This window comes from Cupressus sempervirens, chromosome 9 (genome assembly GCF_028749045.1).
Source record: "Cupressus sempervirens isolate cs-2001-9-10 chromosome 9, ASM2874904v1, whole genome shotgun sequence".
Lineage (NCBI taxonomy): Eukaryota > Viridiplantae > Streptophyta > Pinopsida > Cupressales > Cupressaceae > Cupressus > Cupressus sempervirens.
Window position 1 is genome coordinate 812,339,943 of NC_143126.1, and position 12,481 is coordinate 812,352,423.

Sequence of the window (12,481 nt, forward strand, 5' to 3'; positions counted from 1 at the left end):
ATACATTGATCAACTTGAAGGATTTGTAGATCTAGACAAGAAGAATATGGTATGTAAACTGAAAAATTCCCTCTATGGATTGAAAAAAACTCCAAGATCATGGTATGAAATATTGCATAACTATTTGGTGAAGATTGGTTTTGAAAGGACAAATGACACTAGTAATCTATATTTGAAGAATGGTAAGAATAATGTAGTACTATTTGTTGGCATTATGATTATTTCATCATTAGTGGCAACACTTACTCAATTCTAAATGATTACCAAGCATCAAGTGGTTACCTTCTAAACTTAGTAGTTCAGCAATTTACACCGAGTAGATAGTGGCTACCGAGCAAATATAGACAATGTAAAGTCCAACAGTGTCTATTGAGCTTCTCAATATCTACTATGCTTCACAATGTCAACCAAGCAATGAAAGATTTAGTGTTTACTGAGTAAAGCAAGGTAAACTCAATCTACAATATCTACCGAGTTACACTTCATCTACTGAGTCACCAATGGTTACTGAGTTCAGAACTACATCGAGTGATTAGTATGGACCGAGCCTTCATTTCTACTAAGTGCATGACAATGCTGAGTAATGCAGTGGACACCAAGAATGAGAAGGTCACCGAGTTAGTTAAATAAACCTGAGTTATTTACTATTGGGCTAACTTTGTAATGTATTTTTTTACTTGTATTTTGATCGACCTTGTAATTTTGTTAGTTTGAAAGGTATATATGTAAGATGTATTGTAAGATATCAAGGAAAAATGAATGTATGAATGATGCATGGAATGAAAAGGAATTATGAAGTAATGTGAAGTATATGCGAAAGATCATTAGCAGTAGTTCAAGGTACACAACAAGGTCAATTCAGAGACTTAAAAGTTATATCCATCACATGAGGTGATCAGTGCATAAGGGATCTTATTAGAAATTAGTTGTAAGAAGATCCACAACTTCATCCTAATAGGTGAATCAGATCTTAGAATCCTCTAACAAGGTAGACTTAATAGTCTTTGTACAAATTTCCTAACAGAGTGCATACTTCATTGTATGTTTGCAAATCCTCTAACAAGGTGGACCCAACAGTCCTTTGTGCTCCTAATAGGGTAGATCACCAGAAGTGGTCAATGTAAGCCTTAACAAGCCAAATTTATGCTGCTGTATTGAAGTTTTGTGGGTATCATCCCCACTCCAGTTTTAATTTCTATTTGGAAGGTTTTTGGGTCACCAAATATTGTGTTCACTTATGTAATATTTTTTTATGTTTTAGAACTAATGCATGCAGTAGCATAGATGGATGTATGGTAAATTAATAAAATGTTTTAAGGTTAGTGATTCACCCCTCCCCTCTCAGTAACCTGTCATATCCTAAATATTTCCAACAATTGGTATAAGAGCTTTGTGGTTCTCAAGATAAAAGTTTAACAACTTGAGCAAAGATCTAAGGACAGATGGAGATACTCAGACTTGACAAGGCAATTGAAAATGAGAAGCTAGATCTAGAAATGGCCATGGCTCAACTCAAAGAAGAAAAAGAGCATCTTTCCCAATCCCTGAAAAGAAGGAAGGAAATTTAAAGACAAATGAATGACCATCAATATGTTGAAGAAAAGATTGAAGAACTTCTACCATCAAGCAATTCAGATGAAGCTAATGAGGCAATCAAGGAACTCCTAGCAAAGAATGGCTCTCTATAGGAAGAAGTAAGAAAACTTAAAAAAGAACAAGAAATCCAATCACTCAGGCTATGTGAAGTTTTGGAATAGAGAAATAAGGAAAATGAAGACTTGGAGGCAAGAAATAATCAATCCAATCAGCATGAAGACCTCATGGATCAAATCTCTGGAGCAAATGAAGAAATTAGGATTCTCAAAGCACAAAATGAAAGAATAAGAAGTGATCTAAATAGTGAAAGGGAAATTAATGAAAGAATACTAAAAGACCAAAGATGTGAAAAGCAAATTGTTGAAAAATTAAAGTGTGACCTAAATACTAAAAAGAAAATCAATGATAGAATGATGAAGTCACAAAAAGACATGAATCAAATGATTCAAATAAATAAGTAGAATCTTCATAAGAAAAAAGATAAAGCAAGACTTGGATAAAATGAAGAACAAGGTGCATCTTCCAAGCAAGGTACAAAAAGGAACTTAAAACCATCATGCAATCATTGTGGAAAAACTAGTCACACATCAAACAAATGCTGGAGTAATGTAAAAGGAAAATTCAAAGGAAAGTGCTATAACTATAATCAGAATGGTCACAAAGCCAATGAATGCAAGGAGAAACCAAAATTTGAAGGTAATTGTCACAAATGCAAGAAGAATGGTCACAAAGCATCTCAATGCACATCCAAAACATTCAGTCCAACTAAACAACTTGTAAAGGAAATATTTGGATGGGACTACAATACCTAGTGTAGATGTCATTATTGTGGAGAATATGGAAACATTGGTATAAACTATGCAAGACATCACCTAAGGAAGGACACTATTGTAAGGTGTTATACATGCACTGAACTCGGTCATATAGCTAAAAACTGCATGAATATAGGAAGAATTGAAGATGAAAAGAAAGCTAAAGCAAATAACATTCAGAAGCAGATGAGACAATAGTGGATTCCTAAATCTATTGAGAAGAATAGTTCAAATGTTGGCCACATCACTCAAGAAGTGGGTGACTCCACCATTTCCAATTAGATTCATAAAGGGAGATCTAGAACTGTATCATCAAGCTATATCTAGAGTAGTTCCAAATGAAAGAGAGAAAATGATCCAATCAGTGTTGCACATATGCAAGGATCACAAAAAGGTTATCTTTTACCTTAGTGCATCAGACTCTACCAAGCAAAGTAGTTAAAGAATTTACCAAGCAAGGTCGAGAGTAAAGGAATTTTCTTCATCTACCGAGTTAGGTTAGTGGATGAAAATTTGTCACACATTATGACAACATGGTACCTAGCATTAATGGTGAAATCTTCATCAAAATGGGTAGAATTCAACTTCTTTTTCATTGTATCCTTAGAGCAAAGAGATTTCCAAGTGCATTCAAGTGATTTCAAAGTGATTTTGAGTGAATTTGAAAATAAAGAATTTTTTTTGAAGATTTCCATCACTTATTGAGAAATTATGGCTTCCACAAGCACAAGTACTAGCAAGGTGAAATGCAGATCAAAAATGTTGGTCAAGGGCATAGAATGGAAAGCACCAAACTTTAAGTTGGTTCCTGTAGTAGTAGAGGCACTAGACCCTAATGTTGCACAATCACAAACTCCACCAAAGGTAATTTTAATCAATGATATCCAAACTCATTTCAAATGCTCTATTCAAGAAATAGGAACCCTAGAAATGGATAGCACGTTAGAAGAAATGTGTGTTAGTGGCTCTTTGAAAATCAAGCATACATCTAGAGACAAAAGGGTTGACCCACATCTCCCATATGCCAAGAAGCTTCCAAATGAAATGGATTAGATACATTCTTAGCGATGTTCACAATCATTAGTTATGGTTGGAGCAACCTGTATTAATCACCAAGAAGATGATTCACAAGATTACTAGACTTCCCATACTTAGCAAAGCTAAAAAAATCAAAACCCTAGGTCAGGATGAACTTCAAAAGAAAACCCTAGCCGAGTGGGATGGAAGAGGCTTAAAGATTAGCACCGTTACTGACATTGAACTTAGATATGGAATTCATGTGATAGCTCATAGGATTTATAGTTCAAGATGATTGAATAGTGTGTCATGTGAGGCCGTAGACCTAGCATTTAAGGTTGCAAAGAAGAATTTGGAGTATGACTTGTCTAAGCTATTGCTAAGGTAGCTAAACAAGAACATGAACAACATCAGATTGTCCAAGAATAACCCTTGTAAATTTAGTTCCTTCTTGACATGTTTATTCTCCTATATAAAAAAATTATTTCCCTCCAAAGGTTCTATTGTATGGAGAAAGGATGTCCCTATTCTATATCAGATTAATGAGTTTATAGTAGAAATGAGTGTCAATTTTGATAGTATAATGGACAATTATTTTGAAGACTTCAAGGAGAGAATGAACAACAGGTTTAGAATCCCTCCTAAACTTGTTGAAGATTACAAAGATGATGTTTTTTTTATGGTTGACTATGACAAAGTATTTATTTAGGCAGTCAAGCCCCGAGTTGCATGGGTAAAACCTCTACCTTATGAGGTAAACATTGATGAAACCAAGGATATTATTGAAGCACTGGTAAATGAACCAGTAGATCCCAAGAAACCAATTTTTGGAAACTATGATGAGGCTAAAGCCAAAATAGAATTGGAAATCAAACATCCCCAAGAAATTAGTAAAGGTAAGAGAAAGGTTGCTAAGTTGAAAACTACTATTGAGCCCTTAATGATTACTGAGGGAAAAGGTGAGGATGAAGAAGAGGAGTAGGAACTAGAAAATGAAGAGGAAGAATTAGAGAAAGAGGTAGAACTAGTCAAGAAGAAGGGCAAGGTAATCATTACCAAGCCACCCAAGGCCTCCATAATGATTTTTAAAAGAAAAGGTAAAGGTAAGAATAATGATGAAGTAGTATTCAGTAAGCCCCAACTGACCTTCCAAGAAAGATTGAAATAGATGGAAGAGGGAGTTGGCATCACAAATTTCAAAGCCTTGAAATTTGAAACTAGAACTAATGCAGAGAAGATGCAGATTGAGGAACTGGTACTTACCAAGATGGGAAAATGGAAGTACTCCCCAGACCAGATTGCCCCTCAAATCTCCAAATAGCTGTTGGTAAGATTGCAACCAAGGTGGGAGTCAACCACCCAAATAGCCAAGGATATATATGAGAAATCCTTGAAGAATCTTCTACTAAGTTTTACTAAAGTAGAAATAAAGGCAGCAATGAAGACAATGAAGGATAAATGATGATTAGATTCCATACATGTTTGATTTTAATCAAAGATATTGAACATGTTGTTAATGATTCAACAAACATGTGGAAGGGCATCTATCATTTGCAAAAGCCTAGTGATGATCCTGTAGAAATCAAGGATGATGAAAGTGACCAAGAGGATGAGGAAGATGATAATACTCCCTTGGTCATAGTAACTAATGAAGATATGAAAGAATTGATGAAGGAGAAGGAAGAAGAGGAGAAGGAGGAAGAAGCCAAAGAAGAAGACAAGGAGGAAGAGGATGAAGAAGATGATCCAATGAAGATTGTAGCACAAGTCATTGCTTCCCTTCCTCACTCTCCACCTAAGACTGCAACATCATCAGGGTTGGAGATAGCTTCAGTAGGATTGACCACATCAAAAACATCATCTACTCCTGATTCCCCATAGTTCCAAGCATCATCTATGGAAGTAATCATTACTTCATCTACTGAGCTATAGCCTTCCTCATTAGCACTCGAGCAATCAGTCACTACAACATCAACTATGTATACCTCCTCTGTTGCATGTACATTAAGTTCTACAGTTCTTTCTACAATTTTGTCTACAAATCCAATTGTGAATATTATAGTCTGTACACTACCTATTTATACATCATTTTTGGGAAGCACACCAATTTTGGATTTAGCTAGTACTTCTCTTAGCTTTCCTCTAGTTGCACCTATTCAAGTATTTTTTGCTAGTCCATCCATGTCAACTATTGTTTCTATTACTAAATCCAAGGAAGTAAGCACAAAAGTAAAGCCTAAGACTCCTCTGAAACTTCTGCTTACTGAAAAAAAAATTGATGAAGACATAGACTTGGATGCAAAAATTGTTATTCCAAAGATAGACTTGGACAATGCCTCAGCCAAAGAAATGAGAATGGTTAGTCAGCTTCTAGAATAGAAAGCAAGATAGAAGCAACTCATACTATAATTGAAAATGCTAAAAACATAATTATTGAAGCTATTGGTGTTGATGTTGATTCACATCAACACATTTTTTTGCAATTAGAAGAGGCTATAAATAAGTTCAATGAGGACACCTCTAGGCAAGAAAAACTAATTGAAAAGGCAGAGAAGAAATTTGATAATAAAGTGCTTGAGCACATTGCAATAAAGTAGGTAGAATTAATCTCAATTTTGAGCAATCTTGATCAAGTGTTCACAAATGTAACATCACTTTTTGGAAAGCTCTATGATGTTACCGAGTTCACTAAGGAAGTCACAGAAAAATTGAATAAATTAGATGTGAAAATGAAAGATAGCACTCAAAAGTTGCATCTTGACCATAGTTCAAGCTCATCTCATCACATAAAGGTGAAATTTTTGTTTGAAATGTAGGTAGAGTTACTTAGAGAAGAAGCCAAAATTTGGTCTACATAGATTGACATTCAGACTATAATTCTTCCAGTCATGAATCAAATGTAGAAACACATTGCCTACTCAAAAACATTGATTCATGATAGCAATTTTTCAATAGCAGATCATATGATTGAACTTTTTGCAGAAGTTCAATTGGCTTTGTCTACCTACAAGATTTTGAAAAACAATTGGGATAAGACATTGTATCTTATTCTCAAGGTACACTTAGAGTTTCTCTCACATTTTGGTGTCTCAATTTAAATTCATTGTATATACATTCTTTGGCATTATTGTCAAAAAGGGGGAGATGAGATTTTTGGCAGGGGGAGATAAGATTGTTGACATTGGGAATATGAGAGACAGATAAGGGATAAGAGAAACATTATACAGATAAATGCTATGCATACCATATGTATGGGTGAGATATGTAAGATATGTATATAATAGATTTACAAAGATCAATTTTGGTAAATTAGAATGTCAGTTTTGATTCATAAGTGTTTTTGTCACTAATGCCAAAGGGGGAGATTGTTGGCATTATGATTATTTTTTCATTAGTGACAACACTTACTCAATTCTATATGCTTACCAAGCATCAAGTGGTTACCTTCTAAACTTAGCAGTTTAGTAGTTTACATTGAGAAGATAGTGGCTACCGAGAAAATATAGACAATGTGAAGTCAAACAGTGTTTACTGAGTTTCTCAGTATCTATCATGCTTCATAGTGTCAATCGAGCAATGAAAGATTCAGTGAAAAATGAGCAATGAAAGATTCAGTGCAAATCAAGCAATGAAAGATTCAGTGTTTACCAAGTAAAGCAAGGTAAACTCAGTCTATAGTATCTACCGAGTGACACTTCATTTATCGAGTCACCAGTGGTTACTGAGTTCAGAATTGCATTGAGTGATTAGTATGGACCAAGCCTTCAGTTCTATCGAGTGCATGACAATGCTGAGTAATGTAGTGGATGCTGAGTATTAGAAGGTCACCAAGTCAATTCAGTGAACTCGAGTTATTTACTATTGGGCTAACTTTGTAATGTATTTGTTTCCTCGTATTTTGGCCGACCTTGTAATTTTGTAAGTTTGAAAGGTATATATGTAAGATGTATTGTAATATATCAAGGAAAAATGAATGTATGTATGATGCATGGAATGAGAAGGAATTGCAAAGTAATGTGAAGTATATGTCAAAGATCATTAGCAGTAGTTCAAGGTACATAGCAAGGTCAATTCAGAGACTAAAAAGTTATATCCATCACATTAGGTGATCATTGCATAAGGGATCTTATCAGCAATTAGTTGCAAGAAGATCCACTGCTTCATCCTAGGTGAATTAGATTTTCAAATCCTCTAACAAGGTAGACTTAATAGCCTTTGTACAAATCTCCTAACAGAGTGCATACTTCATTGTATGTTTGCAAATCCTCCAACAAGGTGGACCTAGCAGTCCTTTGTGCTCCTAATAGGAAAGATCACCAGAAGTGGTCAATGTAAGCCTTAACAGGCCAACTTTATACTATAGTATTGAATTTTTGTGGATGTCATCCCCACCCCAATTTTACTTTCTATTTGGAAGGTTTTTGCGTCACCAAATAGTGTTCACTTGTGTAATGATTATTTTATGTTTCAGAACTAATGCATGCAGTAGCATAGATGGATGTATGGCAAATTAATAAAAAAATTTAAGGTTACTGATTCACCCCTCCCCTCTTAGTAGCCTATCATATCCTAAATATTTCCAACACTATTATCTAAATTATTTGTTGATGACATTATATTTTGATGAAGAGAAGCATTATGAAAATAATTTTATGATGAAATAAAGAAGGAATTTGAAATGTCTATGTTTGGTGAATTCAATTTCTTTGTTGGATTACAAGTATGTCAAATCAAGTTTGGTATTTTTATTACTCAATCCAAATACACTAAGGAGATATTAAATGCTTTTGGAATGGAAGATTGAAGACTAGTGAGCACATCTATGTCAACAAGGCATAAGCTACCTAATAATGATGAATCTACCAATGTGAACTAGACCTTATATAGATCCATGATTAGAAAATTGCAATATGTTGTTCATAGCAGACTAGATATTTCTTTAGCAGTTGGGATAGTTGTTGTATTTTCAAAAAATTCTAAAGAGGTTCACATGATGGTAGTAAAAGGGATAATGGGATATTTGAAAGGTACAAAAGACTACGGATTGTATCACATGAGAAGTGATAAATTTGAACTGAAGGTATTCACTAACTTAGATTAGGTAGGAAATATTGATGACAAAAAAAAAACTAGTGGAGGTGCATTCTTTCTTGGAAAGAGATTGGTGTCATGGAAAAGCAAGAAACATAATTGTATTTCCCAATCAATAGCTAAAGCTAAGTATGTGGCAGCTACAGTGAACTATTCAAACATTACATGGATCAAGCAATTACTAAAAGGTATGAAAGAAGAGATTACAGATCCAATAGTTATCTATTGTGATAAGATAAGTGCTATTAACATTTCAAGAATCCAGTGATGCACACTAAGAGAAAGCACTTTGCTATCAAGTATAACTACTTGAGGGAATTAGTATAGGACAAAGAAGTGAAGCTAGAATATGTGAAGACCAAAGAATAGATTGCTAACATATTCATAGAACCCTTATCTAAAGATTCTCATGAATAGCTTAGAGGTAAATTAGGGGTGATTCCCCTAACCAAAGCTACTTAAGGAGATAATGTGCATTACATCAAATATGCTAATCAAAATATCGTTCACATTGATGCAATACAACTCTACTTTGGGAAATGATCTAAGGTAGAAAGTTTAATACATCATAATAGATCAATCATAGACATATGACATAAATCAGCTAGACATATGCAAAATCTACATAATTTAGATGTATGAAGAGATTGAAGCTATGAAAGCTAAGCATCTTTGGCATTGTTATCAAAGAGGGAGAGATACAAAAAGATGGAGAAATAATTAAAAGAGAGATATATACAGTAAAAGGGAGAGATAGACAAAAGAGGGAGACACAAGTAAAAGAGAGATAGGTATACAAAGAAGAGAATTGTATCAAAGAGGGAAAATATGAATATAGAAATGAAACTATTATCTGAAGGGGAGAAAATCTTTTTGGATTGTATGGTAACTAAGTGAGATACATTTGATACATTGAGATATTGCTAATATTAGGATGTAGAGATTGTTGGAATGTAGAGATCTTGCCATCAATGCCAAAGAGGGAGATTGTTGGAAACTTATAATTGGAACAATTATTGTTTTGTCTTTAATGTCAATTCTATTAATAAGACATATTTCTACCTAATATAAATTTCATATCTATTTGATTGATGATGAGGATTTGAGAAATTGATCATAACAATAACACCTAGAGGAAAGGTTGAGTTATGAAAAGGAAGATACAACAAACATTTGATTAGATAGACTTCGATAAAGAAAAGTGATTGTTTTATGTCAAAAAAGTTAAGCCAAGCCAAGAAATAGAGTAAGTGGCAAATGAATGCCGAGTGATGCTAGCATTGACCAAGTATTAGTGTCGATCGAGTGAGCTAGTTGATACCAAGCTAGAAAGTTTTACAATGCCCGAGTGTTAAGTGATGACCAAGTGTTAGAACTTAGTGATTGTTAAGTAACACTGTTGAAAATAAATTTGAGAAAACCATGATTCCCAACCAACTTAGTTTATTTACTAGGAGATGTAAGATTGATGAGTTGGATCATTAAATTCAAGGCAAGGATTAGGTTGCAAGACTGGAAAATGGGTTAGAACCCAACATACTATGAGTAACCATAAAAACTCAATCAAAATACACTAAACCCTGCTAAAATATCATGAAAACCAATTGAAATAAAGGAAGAAAACATAATCAAAACTCCCTCTTCAATAATAGTTCCCATGTCCTTCTTTGTTCTCCATTTGATGTAGCTCCAATTTCCTATAGTGCCTATACAATTCAAAGAAAATGACTATGATGGGATGATGCTATTTTGAATACTAGAAGTGTGGCTTCAACATAATGGGTTCGAAGAGTTTTTCTTAAGATATGGCTTTTGAGGATAAAAAATGAGAGTAAGATGGATCAGTTTATAGCCAAAGTGCAAGAGGTGAGACATGAATGAGAGGATTTACTCTTGCCACTTTGAATGTGCAACTTGGCATGATATTCCTTAGAGTATCTATAAAAACTATGACATAATATACCAAATGTAGGATTCTATGATGCATGAAAGTAAACATGGCTAAAAGTGGAGGATAATCTATGATGTGCATATGACACCTCAAGGCCACTTGAATCCAATAATCTATTACAATGGAGGATTATTATAGATATGTTTAAGGAATGAAATATATCAAATAGGACATATTTTAGCCAAGTGTAGGGAGAATATCTACGATGCCTCATATACATGTGCCAAGAATAGGTGGAATATTTAAATTAAAAGCTCATATATCCACATAAATAGAAATTAGAAGTGGAAAATAGGACTTAGGAAGTTTGAGAATCCCCACAATTTGTCAAGATGAATCAATTAATTGAGAGCATTGATTAGTATGAAGAATAATTAATAATGTAGGATGAAAATGATTGAAATGACATAGGAATAGATTATGGGTTATCTAATCGTATAGGACAAATTAGTAAATGATTGGCCAATTTGATGAAATAAATTTGATAATATCCTAATATAAAATGTGGTGATTATACAGATCAACTAGGATGATGATGGGTAGATCAAAGCCATGATCAAATCGATTGAGCAATTAAGATTGATAACATGCCAAGGACACATGATATGGATTAAGAACATGTAACATTTAATGGGCATTGAAAATGCCACAAGATTGAAATTGATTGATAAGGATTATCATAATAACATCGACAAACATTGTCAATGTTATTAGATTGGTTTGATAATGTCACAATATAACACTAAGGGACTTGAAAATGTTAGTGGTCAAATGATAAAAATGATAGATTTGACCTATCAATAAGGGAAATTACAATACTAAGGTCAAATTTGATAGGTTTGATAGGTTTCTAAGGCACTGAGACACACGAATGCCTAGGGTTTAATAGATGATGATTGATTTGAGATATTTGACATGTTTCAAGTTGATTTGGGATGATTTAGGGTTGATAAGATGTGATTATTATGATATTGAAATGGTTTTGGGTTGAGTTTAGCAATTTTGGATAAAATAGGAGCCAATTTCAAAATGATCTGTAATTGATTTGGAAGGGGATACGAGTGATGCAGAATATTGTCACAATACACTTGAATGATAATCAACCTGGCCAAAAGATCAGAATTAGTGAAATAAGAAAATGGGATGTGTTAGTATGAAAATGTTGTTAAACCATAGATGTGAACCATTTTTGAGCATCTACATTTGCCCCCTCTTTGATACAATGTGATTTAGAGTGTTGTGTCAAAGACTATTGATGAAAAAGCCCTAAAACCATGCCCCATTAGGGGTGGTATATATGGGTGTGCCCTTAATAAATTTACCAAATAATGAAAATGAGAGGTCAATTTGTTGAAAACAAAGAGAAAAATCTATAGCAATTGATGGATAAAAAATTAGAGTTCAAATGCAAAAGTTATGGAATCTAGAGTGCAAAATGAGGGTCAACTAGGGCCCCGAGAGTAGTTTTGGGCACCCAACTTCCCCAAGTGCAGTCAAAATAAACCCAAGTGTGTATAGGGTGCACTTGGTCATGCCAAGTGCACCTTGTGTTTAGTTGGGAAGCTCAACTGCACCCAGGAGGCTCTAGGGGTTGAGATTAGACTGAGTAGACTTAGAATGGCCCAAAAATTTGTGTGCATTCCAAAAACCATAGAAATAGGTCAAAACATGGGTAAAATCAATAAAAGTGGTCAAATTATTCCAACTTTGGTCCAACCTAGGTCAAACTTAGGCCAGGTAGTGTATGATTATGCAGGAATGGAGGATGAAGCTGATTTTGGTGTATCAAAGTACATGAATATGGTGGTGGTGAATGAGATGGATGTTAGAAGATAAATGAGATGGGATGAGGAATAGTTAAAATGAGGTCAAGACTTTTTCTTTCATAAAGTGTACTATATGTTTAAAGAGCTTTATTTTGATATGATAGAGGGAGTGCAACACATCATGGCATAGAGGGCTAGAGCGCAAATACAAACCTTTTGCATAAACAAGCACGATGTGGACATAAAAT